General features: G+C 35.0%; 1 long non-coding RNA gene across 12 annotated transcripts in view; it reads right to left on the bottom strand.

The window, feature by feature from the left end:
• Positions 1 to 18,887, bottom strand: part of LOC149750695 (uncharacterized) — an 81,666-nt gene continuing 62,779 nt past the window's right edge. For 11 of the 12 annotated variants that reach the window (XR_016394633.1, XR_016394640.1, XR_016394631.1 and 8 more), the window contains one exon: positions 1 to 18,887. This exon is cut by the window's right edge. This is a non-coding gene — a long non-coding RNA (uncharacterized LOC149750695). The other variant, XR_016394629.1, reaches the window with a different exon arrangement.

Consider the following 18,887-nt stretch of genomic DNA (forward strand, 5'->3'; position numbering starts at 1 on the left):
AGAAAAAGAGAAATTTATGCACGGGTGCTTCTTATATGCAGAGCCATGATTTTTTAAACTAGGAATTTGCAAACGACTTAAAGATGTTTAGCAGTTGTTCATTCCACCCAAAATATTCTCCAAGTATCATAGTCTCAGTGACAGATTATATTAATTACCTAAAATTCTGAATAGATTCCATGCTCATGCGAATATAAGCAGAGGTTATATTAAAGAAATAACTCAATATATTTTAAAACTTTGTCCACTAAAACTTTTACGTGGTGTTTTAAATTTTTACTCTGTTTAATAGTTCCAAGAGATATCTTAACGTTGCCTTATTGAATGACTGGTAGGGTAAAAAATCAGGGTACTTCCCCTGTAAAAGCACTTTGTTGTTTTCTGTTTTATGTAATGGGATCCTATATAATAACACATTTTAGGAAGGACTTCCCTGCTAAGAAATTCAGAAAAATAGTACTCAAAAGCTTTACATTTCAAGATGTATACTCATACACAGGTTCTGTTTATAATGTCTTTCTGTAATTCGCTGTCAAAATCTTGGCAGTTTATCTACTTCATGACTGCTCCATGATTGCTTCAATACTATCATACATACTCTATTAAATTACTTGCTACTAAATAAAGAATGACCCACATGGGTTATTCCTTTCCCAGTTGGAAGGAAGAAAATGGAAGGAGAATAAAATATTTAGATAACGATATTTCAGGTGGTATTATACAATTTAAATTGATCTGACCAGAAGGAGGATATTTTATTCCTCACTATAAAAATAATGAAGACAACTAGTACATTCCCTTCTGTTTGGCTTTATTTTATGGGAACTATCACTTAGGATTAATTTCACTTGAAGAAAATGCAGATCTAAAGTTAAACAGGCTGAAACAAGACAAAAATATTTATATTTCATATAAAAATCTGGAAGAAGGCAGTCCATGGTTGGTATGATAGTACAATTTCTCAAAGTTCAAAGAATCCAGCCATCCTCCAGTGCTCAATCTGCTATCCTCAGAGTGTGTTCTTGTCCACAAGTCCAAGATAGTACCTAGAGGTACAGCCATCATATCTATATCCTTGGTAGCAACATAAAGGAAGGAAGAAAGAAGAAATGGGAAAAGGAGTTTGACATCTGGCTTGTAGGAGCTTCACTCAAGCTGTCGAATAAATTCCCATCTACTTAAATTCCTTTGGCCAGTATTTGTTCACATACTCACATCAAGCTAAAGGAAGATTTTATTCCAGGTGGCCATGTATCCAGCTGAAAATTTGTCTCCCTTTCCTGTTTCCTCTTCAGTTTGAAGTGCTCCATATTTGGACCTTGTTTCTTTTTTTTTTATCAACATGTACAGTTTGGTTATCTCATGCTGTCTCAAGGCTCTACATATCAAATATATTTCAACAAATTCTAAATTTATAACTCCTGAGCACCAGACTGCTATATTCATCTCCTACACCATATCTTCACTGGATTGTCTAATAAATGTCTTAAACTCCACATGATCATTTTTTCAAATCTTGACAACCTTGATCATTTTTTCAAATCATGGTTTATCCATTCTATATTTCACTAGCTCAGTTGAAAAACTGTGGAGATTTTCTTGACTCTTTTTTAAACCATGAGAAATTCCTCTTGGCCTTTCCTTAAAAATATATCCCAAATCTAATTACTGGTCATCATCTCCAGTGCTATACCTATGTCCAAGTCACAGACATTTCTTAAATGAACTATTGTAATAGTCTTCTATCAAGTGTCTCTGCTTTTAACTGTGTCCCTCTACAGACTGTTCTTAACAGCAACTGGAATGGGCTTTCTAAATTGATACTCTGATAATTTTACTCTTCTACTCAAAACCCTGCTGTGTTGATTCTTCCAATCCAAGAACATGGTATGTCTCTCCATCTGTTTGTATCATCTTTAGTTTCCTTCATCAGTGTTATTTGTAATGAGGTGGATGGACCTAGAGTCTGTCATACAGAGTGAAGTAAGTCAAAAAGAGAAAAACAAATACCATATGCTAACACATATATATGGAATCCCCAAAAAAATGGTTCTGATGAACCTAGGGGCAGGACAGGAATAAAGACACAGAAATAGAGAATGGACTTGAGAACACGGGGAGGGGGAAGGGTAAGCTGGGACAAAGTGAGAGAGTAGCATTGACATATATACACTACCAAATGTAAATTAGCTAATGGGAAGCAGCTGCATAGCACAGGGAGATCAGCTCGGTGCTTTGTGACAACCTAGAGGGGTGGGTTAGGGAGGGTGGGAGGGAGGCGCAAGAGGGAGGGGATATGGGGATATATGTATATGTATAACTGATTCACTTTGTTATACAGCAGAAACTAACACAACATTGTAAAGCAATTATACTCCAATAAAGATGTTAAAAAAAAAATTCACCCTTCCAAAAAAAAAACCAACCTTGCTGTGGCTCTTCATTGCACTCAGAATTAAAATCAAAGTCCCTATATAAGATGCCTCCCCCAATATCTCTTTGACACATCCTCCTTTCCTGCTCCTCTTGTGATTCCAAATGCAATAACCTGTTTGACGTTCTCTGAACAAGTCTGACGTGCCACCACTTGACAGCATTTTTCCACCTGTCCCTCAGTTCAGAATGTTCTTGCCCTAGTAATCCACTTGGATCCTTCAAGTATTTGCTCAGATATCACATTTTCTGTAAGACACTGACCACCCTATTTGGCACTGAAACCTCACTCCCACTTGATTTCATCACTTCCAATTCCTCTTACCAGGCTTTAGTATTTTTTTCCGTTACACTCATTCATTAATTTGAATATACTATTTGATTTATTTTATATATATATATATATATGTTATACATCTATACATATATGTATAGATAGACAGATAGATAGTTTACTGTAAGTTCCCTACCATAGAATGTAAGTCTTACAAGGCAAGGGAAGGGATTTTTTTTCTATTTTTATCACTGCTTTATCTTAAGCCCTATAACAGTTCATGGTACATATTAGGTATGTAATAAATATTTGTTAACTGAATTCATTGAATTGGGGGTTTCATTAATATAGAAGAAGAGAATTACTGTTGGTGGTAACTAAACATCTCTGCCATAGGATCTAAGTGAAACTGCATGGTTTAAAAAAAATCTTCTTTTTGGCAACACTTGATAGAATGGAAGTAGATTTTTATTACTAGATATCTAGCATGTTTCTACGTGAGAAGTTTAATTTACCTTCACAAAAATTGATTAAAAAGTCTTTATTAGCTCCATTTTCCTGATTGAGACAGCTGCTATGGAAGGAACTTGGTCACCTGGTGAAATCATATTATCAGGATTTGACTTTCTTTGCAGGTATGGTTGGATTTGCATTTTTTTCTAGTTATATGTAATAAAAAGTATAACTGCATTTTTTCTTGTTTGATTGCTGTCTAATTTTAAGTCCCGCTCTTCCATTTTTCCTTCTGCTCCGCATCTGCCCAGGATAATAAGAAAGTCTGAGTACTCCCTCCTTGGTGCCAACTGGAGATTATAACCACAAAATCACCTTCCTGCGAGCAGAAACTCACACTCTTGCCCCTCTCCCTCTAACATTCAAATCCCAAACCTCTGCTCTCTTAAGTTATTTGAAGTAGTTAAGTTTACTTGCTTTGCTCTTGTTATTTCATATCAGTTTGAGAAGCCTGCCATCGTCTCCCCAGATTCTCAATTATGTAAGTACTAAATTTTTATTACTACTATTAAGACTACATTTTTAGTGCAGTTTTAGGTTCACAGAAAAATTGAGAGAAAAAGTAGAGAGATTTCCTATGTGTCTCCTATCCTCACACATGTATATACTCCCTCTTATCAACACTCTCAATAGAGTGGTACATGTATTTCAACTGATGGATCTATGCTGACAAACCATAATCGCCCATAGTTTACATTAGGGTTCACTCTTGGTGTTGTACATTTTTGGGGATTTAGATAAATGTATAATGATGAGTAAACATCATTATGGTATCATCCGTAGTATTTTTACTGCCCTAAAATTTCTCTGTGCTCCATCTATTCCTCATCCTTTTCAATCCCTAACCCCTGGCAATGACTGATCTTTTTAATGTCTCCACAGTTTTCCCTTTTTCAAAATTTCATGTACATGGAATCATATATAGCCATGTCAGATTGGCTTCTTTCAGTTAGTAATATACATTTATGTTTCCTCTGTCTGATAGCTCATTTTTTTTTTAGTGCTGATAATAAACCATTCTGGATGTACCACAGGTTTTTCATCCTTTCACCTACTGAAAGATATCTTGGTTTCATCCAAGTTGTGGTAATTATGTCTAAAGCTGATACAAACATCCATGTGTAGGTTTTTGTGTGGACTTATATTTCCAGCTCCTTTGGATAAATACCAAGGAGTGCAATTGCTTGATCGTATGGTAAAAGTATGCTTAGTTTTGTAAGAAATTGCAAAACTGTCTGTCAAAGTGGCTGTACCATTTTGCATTCCCACCTGTAATGAATTTATATTCTCTGTTGCTCTATATTCTTGACATTTGATGTTGTCAATGTGCCACATTTTGGCCATCCTAATAGGTATGTAGTTGTAATTCATTGTTTTAATTTGCATTTTCATGATGATATATGATGTGGAGTATCTTTTGATATCTCTATTGTTTATCTGCATATCTTCTTTGATGAGGTGTCTGTTAAGGTCTTTGATTCATTTCTTAATTGAACATTTGTTTTCCCATTGTTGCATTTTAAGAGTTCCTTTGTATATTTTTGGATAACAGTCCTTTATCGGATGTGTCTTTTGGAAATATTTTCACCTAGTCTGTGATTTGTCTTCTAATTCTCTTGATTCTGTGTTTGCAGAGCAGAAGTTTTTAATTTTAATGGAGTACAGCTTATTAATTTTGTCTTTCTAGATCATGCCTTTGGTATTGCCATACCCAAGATTATTTAGGCTTTTTCCTATGTCCTTTTTTTTTTTTTTTGCACTTTACATTTAGGTCTATGATCCATTTTGAGTTAATTTTTTTTTTTTCGGTACGTGGGTCTCTCACTGCCGTGGCCTCTCCCGTTGTGGAGCACAGGCTCTGGACGCGCAAGCCCAGCAGCCATGGCTCACGGGTCCAGCCGCTCCACGGCATGTGGGATCTTCCTGGACCAGGGCACGAACCCGCGTCCCCTGAATTGGCAGGCGGACTCTCAACCACTGTGCCACCAGGGAAGCCCATTTTGAGTTAATTTTTATAATGGCTGTAAAGATTCACTTTTTTTGCACAAGAATGTCCAATTGTTCCAGCACTATTTGTTGAAAAGACTATCTTTTCTTCACTTTCAAAGATCTGTCGACTATTTTTATGTGGGTCTATGCCTGAGCTCCCTATTTTGTTCCATCGATCTATTTGTCTCTTCTTTCACTGATACCACACTGTCCTGACCACTGTAGCTTTATAGTAGTAGTGTCAACCCTCCAACTTTGTTTTTCTCCTTCAATATTATGTTGGCTGTTCCAAGTCTTTCGCCCTTCCTGATTTATTTTTTCCATAGGATATCACTTTCTCACATCCAGTACAATTTTACTTATTGCTATTGTTTCTTACCTATCTTCCCTGACTAGAATGCAAGGTCGATAAGTTCAGAGATTTTTGTCTCATTGGGTTTTTGGTTTTTTTTTTGCCTTTGTATTCTTAGTAGTAAGAATAATGCTAGGTACATAATAGACCCCTAATAATATTTGTTGAATAATGCATAAAATACATAGCAAATACTCAATAAATGTTAACTAATACAATTTTTAAATGCCCAGAGTTAAGATTTCAATCTACATATTGAAATGGCACTCTGTGTTCCAGAGGTAAAAAAATACAAACCAAAAATATTTGGACAATCTGTCCTTAAAATATGAAAGCTATACATAAACTCAGGAAATATTTCCCATGACTCTCTTTGATGGCACTATGAGAAGATGAATTTCAGCCAACCAGTGATGACTGGGGAAAACTACAGCAAAAAGATATAGCACAAGTCTGTATTTTTATATTTTTGAAAATACAAGAGTATATTTGTGTAAATAAACTCTTTGTGGAAATTTCAAGTTCTGCAGAGGTAATATGGACATGGGTCTCTTAATACCTGCTTCAGAATCAATAACAAGTTGATGCATCATTTTTTAAAGTGTATTCATGATTTTCTATGAAATTGTTTTGAGATACCAGGTAAATTAGTTTATTCAATATTTTATCATCAAAGGAAGCCACATTACTATAACATTAGTACTGACTTAGTAAACATTTTCAGAATGTAAAAGATGGTACATAATAGCTACACTACAACTATGCATTCACAAAACAATCAAACCAACCAAACAAAAACATAATCCATGAAGAAAATGTATATAAAATAAAAATATAAGCACAGTATCACTTAAATAAGTATTCAAAGAAATTAGGACTTTTTCAGGAAGAAAAATGACTAATAAATACAGCTCTCATAAAGTGGCTACCCTACAAAGAAAAAGAGGAAGAACATACAAGGTAGAGTAGATTCTTCAGCCTACACCTAGATCTAAGACCACTGGTGGGTGTCACAAAATAAATAATACCTTTATTATTACAAATAGTAAATAAATATTATTTATCAGTAATACTAAGTTAAATAAAATCATAAAGAAGAAAACAATGCTAAATTATATAAGTAATATAAACCCTACAATGGACTTGTAAATAATTTTATGTGATCCTCAACAATCCTGCTATTTTGGTAACACTGGTAAATTTAGAACAGAGAAGTTATATGATCCCTCAAGTATATAAATCTAGGAAATGTTGGGGACTAGACTCTAACTCACTTCCTTTTATGTCTGGTTAATGCTATTGCTCTAATGAGAGTCCAGTCACTCTTAATACTACCTACTGCTGGGGCATTCAAACAAAGCCTTTATTTTAGGGAATGTAGTGTTTCTGGATTATGATGTAGATTGCACATTGGACCAAGTCACAATCATCTCTCACTTGAATTATTAAAAGGCCCTTCAAAAAAATCCCTCTATATATTTCCAAAAAGGTAGTCAGAATAATACTCTTAAAATGAAAGTTGTATAACACTACTATTAACTTTTAGTCTGATGAGAGGTTCCAATATTACTCAGATTAAAAGCAAAAGTCCTTGGTTTCTGCTTTGGTTGATAGCAGACTAGTTTATTGCAGATAGACCATTCAATTAAGAAGAGAGAGAAAAACTGGAAAGATACTTAAGAAAGCTTGAAGGCACTGGAGAGCTCCCAGTGAGGGAGTTGAGTGTTCAAGATCCCAGAAATAAGGGAAGTGCAGAGATTTTAGCATAACATGTTTTCCCCTTGGGGATTTACAGAATGAAAAACATTTTTCTAGGGGTTCAGAGGCTGAACAGAACTCTCCCCAAGTTTATGGAGCATGGTGGAGACTGGAGTGATTACGGATGAGTGGAAACTGGATGGGAGGAGGGTATAGGGAAAACTTTAAATTTCAGAGTCATGGTAAACACTCTCGACTTCTAGTAGAGACCCCTGAAAGATTATACCTTAGATATGGGCAATGAAAACACTCTGTTTGATACCATAATGATAGATTCCCATCATTATACATTTTTTCAAACCCATAAAATGTACAACACCAAAAGTAAACCCTAATGTAAGCTATGCCATTTATGTGATTATGATGTGTCTGTCAATGTGAGTTCATCAATTGTAACAATGTACCACTGTGCTGGGGATTAGAGATAATTTATATATGTGAGGGTAGGAGATATGTGGTGAATCTCTGCAGCTTCCTCTCAATTCTGCTGTGAACCTAAAACTGCTCTAAAAATTAAAGTATTAAGAAAAAAATCAGGTGGTGAAGAAATACTGGATAAATTGATAGACTGATCATGGCTGCTTTTTCTATTTTACTTAAAGTTGTCAGAGAAGGGAAAGAGAAAATAAGCCATGTAATACCTAAGGACATAGTTCTAAGAAAGGAGACTATCCCATGAAAATTCCATGGGACATGCTGAACTTTGAGCAGGAGCAAGGAGAGCAGTGTTGCTGGAACACAAGGAACAAGGAAGAACAGAGATAGTAGGAGGCTTAGCATGTAGGATCTTAGAAGCCATGGTAAATTCATCAGCTTTTTGTCCTTTATGTAAGATGAGATTACTGTATTTCCAAAAAGAGAGTGAGATAATTCTGTGTTTAATGTATGACCCTCTTTGGCTTATGGAGACAGGGTTTTAGAGAGCCAGCGTGGTAGAAGAATTCCTGTGAGACATCCACTAAATTAATACACATGAAAATGACAGTGATTAGGTCTAGGGTGGTAGTCATGGAAGTGGAAGTAGTTAAGCCTCAGGGTATACTTTTTTTTTTAACATCTTTATTGGAGTATAATTGCTTTACAATGGTGTGTTAGTTTCTGCTGTAGAACAAAGTGAATCAGCTATACATATATCCCCATATCTCCTCCCTCTTATGTCTCTCTCCCACCCTCCCTATTCCACCCCTCTAGGTGGTCACAAAGCACCGATGGGAGAAAATATTTGCAAATGAAGCAACTGACAAAGGATTAATCTCCAAAATTTACAAGCAGCTCATGAAGCTCAATGTCAAAAAAACAAACAACCCAATCCAAAAATGGGCAGAAGACCTATATAGACATTGCTCCAAAGAAGATTTACAGGTTGCCAACAAACACATGAAAGAATGCTCAACATCATTAATCATTAGAGAAATGCAATTCAAAACTACAATGAGATATCATCTCACACTGGTCAGAATGGCCATCATCAAAAAATCTACAAACAATAAATGCTGGAGAGGGTATGGAGAAAAGGGAACCCTCTTGCACTGCTGGTGGGAATGTAAATTGATACAGCCACTATGGAGGTTCCTTAAAAAACTAAAAATAGAACTACCAAACAACCCAGCAATCCCACTACTGGGCATATACCCTGAGAAAACCATAATTCAAAAAGAGTCATGTACCAAAATGTTCATTGCAGCTCTATTTATAATAGCCAGGACATGGAAGCAATCAAAGTGTCCATCAACAGATGAATGGGTAAAGAAGACGTGGCACACATATACAATGGAATATTACTCAGCCATAAAAGTAAACAAAATTGAGTTATTTGTAGTGAGGTGGATGGACCTAGAGTCTGTCACACAGAGTGAAGTAAGTCAGAAAGAGAAAAACAAATACTGTATGCTAACACATATATATGGAATCTAAAAAAAAGAAAAAGTCATGAAAAACCCAGGGGCAAGATGGGAATAAAGACACAGACCAATTGGAGAATGGACTTGAGGATACGGGGAGGGGGAAGGGTAAGCTGTGACAAAGTGAGAGAGTGGCATGGACATATATACACTACCAAACATAAAACAGATAGCTAGTGGGAAGCAGCTGCATAGCACAGGGAGATCAGCTCCATGCTTTGTGACCACCTAGAGGGGTGGGATAGGGAGGGTGGGAGGGAGGGAGACGCAAGAGAGAAGAGATATGGGAACATATGTATAACTGATTCACTTTGTTATAAAGCAGAAACTAACACACCATTGTAAAGCAATTATACTCCAATAAAGATGTTAAAACAAATTTTTTTAATTTTAAAAATTAAAAAAATTAACAAAAAGCAACTATAAATATCATTTCATTTATTTTTCTTTTAAAAGTATCTTTTATTCTTCAACTTAAGATCCCCCTTTCTTGTGCTATATTAGCAAAGCACACACACACAAACACACAGATACATACAACTATTTTGAAGCAATATTTTGTGTGTGTTTTGTAGCAATGAGAGCAATTTAGTTGTCCACAATAATTGATGTATATTTTTTAATTCTTATAAAATTGTATTAATTACAAAGGCAAAAAGGAAGCCCTTTTCTCTCACATTATAACTATTTGACACAGATAATGTCATTTAACCATTATTACTTAAGCATATTAGTCATTTATCCTTTGACTTTTAAATTATATTAATAAAATAATTATTAATTCATCAAAAATGTTTTGAGTACCATAAATTTCAAATAATATAGATTTACTGGAGAGGACACACATTTTTAAGACAAAATCCCAGTCTAAAGAGGTATTTTGATATTTCATATATAATCAATAGCAAATAAAGTTATCTGGATGTTTAAAAATTTTTAAATAATATTTTCAGTGAAAATATTGCACAAACTTGCAGAAGCATTTTTCTTATTCTTTAAGAATTTTGAAATTTTGCTATCTAGAGATGGATGCTCAATTACTGATTATTATTCAATCAATATATTTTTTATACAACCTCACAAAAATTTAATTTTCCTATTTCCTATCATATGAACCCCAGGTTTGAATTTCTTTAGCTGGAAATAATTTTATAAAGCACCAGGAAATTGTTTAAGATCGTTTAGTGTTACATAAGATTGGACAACATATCTAAATAAGTTGCTGATGGAAAATGATTTGATCCAGTTTTACATGTTGCTAATTAAGTAGATAAAGCACCATAGCACAGTCTTATATATTGTGTATTGTTGTTTATTGTGCTGTACAAAATTTCAGTTGTGGATTCAGTCCACTTTCTTTTATTCTTTAAAAATTCAGGAATGTCGTAAAAATAAGTATGCCATTCTTCCTAATTAAAAATGATGCATATTTCATTAAGATACTCTTATGATTTAATATGCGGCATTCTTTTAATTGAAAAGGAAAGGCCATGCAGATGACACAGCACACTTAAATATTATTCATTGTGGATTTGCTCATTAATCATGTCCTTTATGAACCAAGAAGATATTCTATAACATTAATTATTATGGCATTTGAGAATACTATAAAAATAGAAGTTATTGGCCTGTCTTCAGAGAAAAACTGTTTTATTCCAATAAGAAGCATAAACACAAAATGATACTGACTTTCCTATCTGCAGTAACCCCACGCCCACCATCTTAGCAGGGCTTCCCTATTGGTGAAGGATTAAATTATCTTATTAATGCACTTATTATCTTTTCCATATTCAATTCATCAACCAATGAAAAGTTGTTCACTGAAACTAACTACACTTAAAAAACACAAATAGAAATCTGTTATAGTTAATCTATCTACCCACCTATCTATATTTTCCTCCCTCTTTCATCTTTTCCTTCTCCTCTCTCTCTCCCGCACACACACACACACACACACACACACACACACACACACAATTGCCTGGGGGCAGCTCCATATCCTTCTCCTCTGGTACTCTGTAATCATGGTTGTCCCATCTAGCTAGTCTTACTCTTTAACATTACCCATTCTTCTTCTATCTGTGAAATCTGTTCTCTGTTCTCTTGTCTCTTTTACGTAAGGGCACCAAAAATCCCTCTTCTCAGGTATATAGACCTTATCTATTTCTGTGTTGAACAACAAAAGGAATCTAGAATATTAAAAGTCACATAACACCTAGAGCAAAAGAAATGTCTTAAGACAGGAAAAATATGAATAAACCATTTATGAGTATGGGATTTTGGAAACTTGAAAGTTGAGAGGTTAGAGACCTGTATAGCTAACAATGTTGTGATAGATTTCATGTCAGTAGGGTAAAGATTAAATGATTTTATGATTAATTTTTACTCTGGAAATGGTTAATAGAACTGTGTAAACAAAACAGAAAGGACTGTAAGTTTAACTCATTAGCATAATAGGGAAAGTTATTCTGATATTCAATAATTCAAAGAATAGAGAACATAGTTGATAATGATTAAAATATTATACTACAGGATTTCAGTATATTAATTAAATGTGGTGGTAAGTTTATGGCAAAAATACTCCTACAACAATATCTTGATGGCTTCCAAAATAATATTTCTTTTTTTGTCCTTTCCATGTTTGACTCTTTAGATCTCTTCTCACAGGCAGACTGTATTTGCATGGAGCTTCATGATTTGCAAAAAGATTTTTTTTTTAAATCAAGTTCTTGTTAGTCTTTAAAGAAAATGATTTAATTCGGTCCTCTTGATGTTCAGATGAATGTGAATAGGACTGACTTATAGTCAGTTAATTTACATGAGAACTGTAAAAAATCTGTGGAAGAGGGGAACCGTTTCCCAAGCAAGAAAAATAAGAACATATTTATGATACCTGGCAGCTTTTTTTCATCTAAGTTTGTAGGCCTAGATCTGAGTACTAGGCAGACTTTCATTCATTTCATATCCAGATATGCTACATAGATTTGCAACCAATTCGTTAGAGTGCAGATCTGAAGGAAAAAATGATCCCTGAGATATAAGACACAGCAATGGCAGTCAATTTAGATTTATAAAAGGAACAGAACAATAATCATCACAAAATACCATCATGAAAAACTGACAATTTTTGCTACTTTTTGAAACAGAAAAAATTTACATAACTAGAGTTAAATTGAGGATATACAAACAAACTAAAATATATCAGAGATTTTTGACATATGAGCTGGTGACTGTGATATTAATAATTTGCATATGGATAATTAAGAAATTGACTCTTTCAAAAATTTTATAAAATAGTGGAAAATTGGGGCTTCCACGGAGGTAAAATGGTTAAGACTCCAAGCTTTCTAATGCAGGGGTCGTGGGTTCGATCCCTGGCCAGGGAACTAATATCCCACATGCAATGTGGTGCAGCCAAAAAATAAATAAAATAAAATAGTGGAAAATCACAAGATTTAGAGCCTTGAAGAGAACTGTATTTTATTTTATTATTTTAATTAATTTAATTTATTTTGTTAACATCTTTATTGCAGTATAATTGCTTTACAATGGTGTGTTAGTTTCTGCTTTATAACAAAGTGAATCAGCTATACATATACATATCCCCATATCTCCTCCCTCTTGCGGCTCCCTCCCACCCTCCCTATCCCACCCTTCTAGGTGGTCACAAACCACCGAGCTGATCTCCCTGTGCTATGCAGCTGCTTCCCACTAGCTATCTATTTTACGTTTGGTAGTCCATGCCACTCTCTCACTTTGTCACAGCTTACCCTTCCCCATCCCGGTGTCCTCAAGTCCATTCTCTATGTCCGGGTCTGTATTCCTGTCCTGCCCCTAGGTTCTTCAGAATATGTTTTTTTTTGGTTTTTTTTTTTTTAGATTCCATATATATGTGTTAGCATACGGTATTTGTTTTTCTATTTTTGACTTACTTCACCCTGTGTGACAGACTCTAGGTTCATCCACCTCCCTACAAATAACTCAATTTCATTTATTCTTATGGCTGAGTAATATTCCATTGTATATATTTGCCACATTTTCTTTATCCATTCATCTGTTGATGGACACTTAGGTTGCTTCAATGTCCTGGCTATTGTAAATAGAGCTGCAATGAATATTGTGGTATATGACTCTTTTTGAATTATGGTTTTCTCAGGGTATATGCCCAGTAGTAGGAATGCTGGGTTGTATGGCATCTCTATTTTTAGTTTTTTAAGGAACCACCACACTGTTCTCCATAGTGGCTGTATCAATTTACATTCCCACCAACAGTGCAAGAGGGTTCCCTTTTCTCCACACCCTCTCCCGCATTTACTGTTTGTAGATTTTTTGATGATGGCCATTCTGACTGGTGTGAGGTGATACCTCATTGTAGTTTTGATTTGCATTTCTCTAATGATTAGTGATGTTGAGCACCCTTTCATGTGTTTGTTGGCAATCTGTATATCTTCTTTGGAGAAATGTCTATATAGATCTTCTGCCCATTTTTGGATTGGGTTGTTTGTTTTTTTGATATTGAGTTGCATGAGCTGCTTGTAAATTTTGGAGATTAATCCTTTGTCAGTTGTTTCATTTGCAAATATTTTCTCTCATTTGAGGTTTGACTTTTCGTCTTGTTTATGGTTTCCTTTGCTGTGCAAAAGCTTTTATGTTTCATTAGGTCCCATTTGTTTATTTTTGTTTTTATTTCCTCTTCTCTAGGAAGTGGGTCAAAAACGATCTTGCTGTGATTTATGTCATAGAGCACTCTGCCTGTCTTTTCCTATAAGAGTTTTATAGTGTCTGGCATTACATTTAGGTCTTTTATCCATTTTGAGTATACTTTTGTGTATGGTGTTAGGGAGTGTTCTAATTTCATTCTTTTACATGTAGCTGTCCAGTTTTCCCAGCACCACTTATTGGAGAGTCTGTCTTTTCTCCATGTATATTCTTGCCTCCTTTATCAAATATAAGGTGACCAAATGTGTGTTGGTTTATCTCTTGGTTTTCTCTCCTGTTCCATTGATCTATATTTCTCTTTTTGTGCCAGTACCATACTGTCTTGATTGTTGTAACTTTGTAGTGTAATCTGAAGTCTGGGAGCCTGATTCCTCAGGCTCCGTTTTTCTCCCTCAAGATTGCTTTTGTTATTTGGGGTCTTTTGGGTTTCCATACCAATTGTGCAATTTTTTGTTCTACTTCTGTGAAAACTGCCATTGGTAGTTTGATAGGGATTGCACTGAATCTGTAGATTGCTTTGGGTAGAATAGTCATTTTCACAATGTTGATTCTTCCAATCAAACAACGTAGTATATCTCTCCATCTGTTTGTATCATCTTTAATTTCTTTCATCAGTGTCTTATAGTTTTCTGCATACAGGTTTTTGTTTCCTTAGGTAGGTTTATTCCTATGTATTTTATTCTTTTTGTTGCAATAGTAAATGGGGTGTTTCCTTAATCACTCTTTCAGATTTTTCATCATTAGTTAACAGGAATGCAAGAGATTTCTGTGCATTAATTTTGTATCCTGCTACTTTACCAAATTCATTGATTAGCTCTAGTAGTTTTCTGGTAGCATCTTTAAGATTCTCTACATAGAGTATCATGTCATCTGCAAACAGTGACAGCTTTACTTCTTCTTTTCCAATTTGGATTCCTTTTATTTCTTTTTCCTCTCTGATTGCTGTAGGTAGAACTTCCAACATTATGTTGAATAATAGTTGTGAGAGTGGACAACTTTGTCTTGTTCCTGATCTTAGAGGAAATGGTTTCAGTTTTTCACCACTGAGAATGATGTTGGCTGTGGGTTTGTCATATATGGCCTTAATTATGTTGAGGTAAGTTCCCTCTATGCCTACTTTCTGGAGAGTTTTTATCATAAATGGGTGCTGAATTTTGTTGAAAGATTTTTCTGCATCCATTGATATGAGCATATGGTTTTTCTCCTTCAATTTTTTAATATGGTGTATCACGTTGATTGATTTCCATATATTGAAGAATCCTTGCAATACTGGTATAACCAACACTTGATCATGGTGTATGATCCTTTTAATATTCTGCTGGAATCTGTTTGCTAGTATTTTGTTGAGGGTTTTTGCATCTGTGTTCATCAGTGATACTGGCTTGTAGTTTTCTTTCTTTGAGACATCTTTGGTATTGGTATCAGGCTGATGGTGGCCCTGTAGAATTAATTTAGGAGTGTTCCTCCATCTGCTACATATTGAAGAGCTTGAGAAGGGTAGATGTTAGCACTTCTGTAAATGTTTGATAGAATTCGCCTGTGAAGCCATCTGGTCCTGGGCTTTTGTTCGTTGGAAGATTTCAGTCTCCATTTCAGTGCTTGTGATTGGTCTGTTCATATTTTCTACTTCAACCTGGTTCAGTCTCAGAAGGCTGTGCTTTTCTAAAAATTTGTCCAGTTCTTCCAGGTTGTCCACTTTATAGGCATAGAGTTGCTTGTAGTAATCTTTCCTGATCCTTTGTATTTCTGCAGTGTCAGTTGTTACTTCTCCTTTTTCATTTCTAATTCTACTGAGTCTTCTCCCTTTTTTTTCTTGATGAGTCTGGCTAATGGTTTATCAATTTCGTTTATTTTCTCAAAGAACCAGCTTTTAGTTTTATTGATCTTTGCTTTTTTTCCCTTCATTTCTTTTTCATTTATTTCTGATCTGATCTTTATGATTTCTTTCCTTCTGCTAACTTTGGGGTTTTATTGCTCTTCTTTCTCTAATTGCTTTAGGTGTAAGTTCAGGTTGTTTATTTGACATGTTTCCTATTTACTGAGGTAGGACTGTACTCCTATAAACTTCCCTTTTTGAACTGCTTTTGCTGCATCCCATAGGTTTTGGGTCACCGTGTTTTCATTGTCATTTGTTTCTAGGTATTTTTAAATTTCCTCTTTGATTTCTTCAGTGATCACTTGGCTATTAAGTAGTGTATTGTTTAGCCTCCATGTGTTTGCATTTTTTACTGATTTTTTCCTGTAAGTGATATCTAGTCTCATAGCATTGTGGTCAGAAAAGATACTTGATACGATTTCAATTTTCTTCAATTTACCATGGCTTGATTTGTGACCCAAGATATGATCTATCCTGAAGAATGTTCCATGAGCACTTGAGAAGCAAGTGTATTCTGTTGTTTTTGTAGGGAATGTCCTGTAAATATCAATTAAGTCCATCTTGTTTAATGTATCATTTAAAGCTTGTGTTTATTTTCATTTTGGATGATATGTCCATTGGAGAAAGTAGGGTGTTAAAGTCTCCTACTATGATTGTGTTAATGTTGAGTTCCCCTTTTATGGCTGTTAGCATTTGCCTTATGTATTGAGGTGCTCCTATGTTGGGTTCATAAATACTTAAAATTGTTATATATTCTTCTTGGATTGTTCCCTTTATCATTATGTAGTGTCCTTCTTTGTCTCTTGTAGTAGTCTTTATTTTAAAGTCTAGTTTTTCTAATATGAGAATTGCTATTCCAGCTTTCTTTTGATTTCCATTTGCATGGAATATTTTTTTCCATCCCCTTTCAGTCTATATGTGTCCCTAGGTCTGAAGTGGGCCTCTTGTAGATAGCATATATATGGGTCTTGTTTTTGTATCCATTCAGCCAGTCTATGTCTTTTGGTTGGAGCATTTAATCTATTTACATTTAAGGTAATTATCAATATGTATGTTCCCATTACCATTTTCTTAATGTTTTGGGTTTTTGTAGGTCTTTTCCTTCTCTTGTGTTCCTTTAGCATTTGTTGTAAAGCTCGTTTGGTGGTGCTGAATTATCTTAGGTTTTGCTTTACTTTAAAGGTTTTAATTTCTTCATCAAATCTGAATGAGATCCTTGCTGGGTAGAGTAATCTTGGTTGTAGTTGGTTCCCTTTCATCACTTTAAATATGTTCTGCCACTCCCTTCTGGCTTGCAGAGTTTCTGCTGAAAGATCAGCTGTTAACCTTATGGGGATTCCCTTGTATGTTATTTGTTGCTTTTCCTTTCCTCCTTTTAATATTTTTTCTTTGTATTTAATGTTTGATAGTTTGATTAATGTGTGTCTTGGTGTGTTTCTTCATCATTTTATCCTGTGTGGAACTTTCTGTGCTTCCTGAATTTGATTGACTATCTCCTTTCCAATGGTAGAGAAGTTTTCAACTATAAACTCTCAAATATTTTCTCAATCCTTTTCTTTTTCTCTTTTTCTGGGACCCCTATAATTCAAATGTTGGTGCGTATAATGTTGTCCCAGAAGTCTCTGAGACTGCCCTCAATTATTTTCATTCTATTTTCTTTATTCTGCTCCCTGGCAGTTATTTCCATCATTTTATCTTCCCACTCACTTATCAGTCCTTCTGCCTCAGTTATTCTATTGATTCCTTCTAGAGAATTTTTAATTTCATTTATTTTGTTGTTCATCATTGTTTGTTTGCTCTTTAGTTCTTCTAAGTCCTTGTTAATTGTTTCTTTTGTTTTCTCCATTCTATTTCTAAGATTTAGGATCATCTTTACTATCATTACCCTGAATTCTTTTTCAGCTAGACTGCCTATTTCCTATTCATTTGTTAGGTCTGGTGGGTTTTTACCTTGCTCCTTCATCTGCTGTGTGTTTCTCTGTATTCTTATTTTGCTTACCTTACTGTCCTTGGTGTCTCCTTTTCACAGGCTGCAGGTTTATAGTTCCCATTGTTTTCAGTGTCTGCCTTCAGTGGCTAAGTTTGGTTCAGTGGGTTGTGTAGGCTTCCTGATGGAGGGTACTGATTACTGTGCTGGTGGATGAGGCTGCATCCTGCCTTTCTTGTGGGCATGACCAAATCCGCTGGTGTGTTTTGAGGTGTCTGTGACCTTATTATGCTTATAGGCGGCCTCTCTCCTGATTGGTGGTGTTGTGTTCCTGTTTTGCTAGTTGTTTGCCATAGGGTGTCCAGCACTGTAGCTTGCTGGTTGTTGAGTGGAGCTGGGTCTTAGCGTTGAGATGGAGATCTCTGGGAAAGCTTTTGATATTTGATATTACATGAAGCCAGGAGGTCTCTGGTGGACCAGTGTCTTGAACTCGGCTCTCCCACCTCAGAGGCACAGGCCTGACAACTGGCTGGAGCACCAACAACCTGTCAGCCCCACGGCTCAGAAGAAAATGGAGAAAAAAGAAAGAAAGAAAGAGAGGAAGGAAGAAAGAAAGAAAGAGGAAAAGAAAATAAAGTTTTTAAAATAAAAATTTTGAAAAATTATTAAGAAGAAAATAAATTAAAATGTTATAAAAAAAAATAAGAAAAGAAAGAAAGAAAAAAGCAACCAAACCAAAAAGCAAATCCTCCAATGATAACAAGCACTAAAAACTGTTCAAAAAAAAAAAAAAAGGACCAACCAAACCTTAGGACAAAGGATAAAAGCAAACCTAGAAAGAGAAAAAGGAAAAAAAAAATTATATATATATATATGTATATAAAAGAAGAGAGCAACCAAATCAATAAACAAATCTACCAATGATAATAACTCTAAACACTAAACTAAGATAAACATAAAACCAGAAACAAATTAGATGCAGAAAGCAAACCCCAAGTCTACAGTTGCTCCCAAAGTCCACCTCCTCAATTTTGGGATGATTCATTGTCTATTCAGGTATTCCACAAATGCAGCGTACCTTAAGTTGATTGTGGGGATTTCATCCACTGCTCCTGAGGCTGCTGGGAGAAATTTCCCTTTGTCTT

Source organism: Delphinapterus leucas, chromosome 1 (genome assembly GCF_059928025.1).
Source record: "Delphinapterus leucas isolate spDelLeu-1000000601 "Yukka" chromosome 1, BTC_Dleu_Yukka2, whole genome shotgun sequence".
NCBI classification, from domain to species: Eukaryota; Metazoa; Chordata; class Mammalia; order Artiodactyla; family Monodontidae; genus Delphinapterus; species Delphinapterus leucas.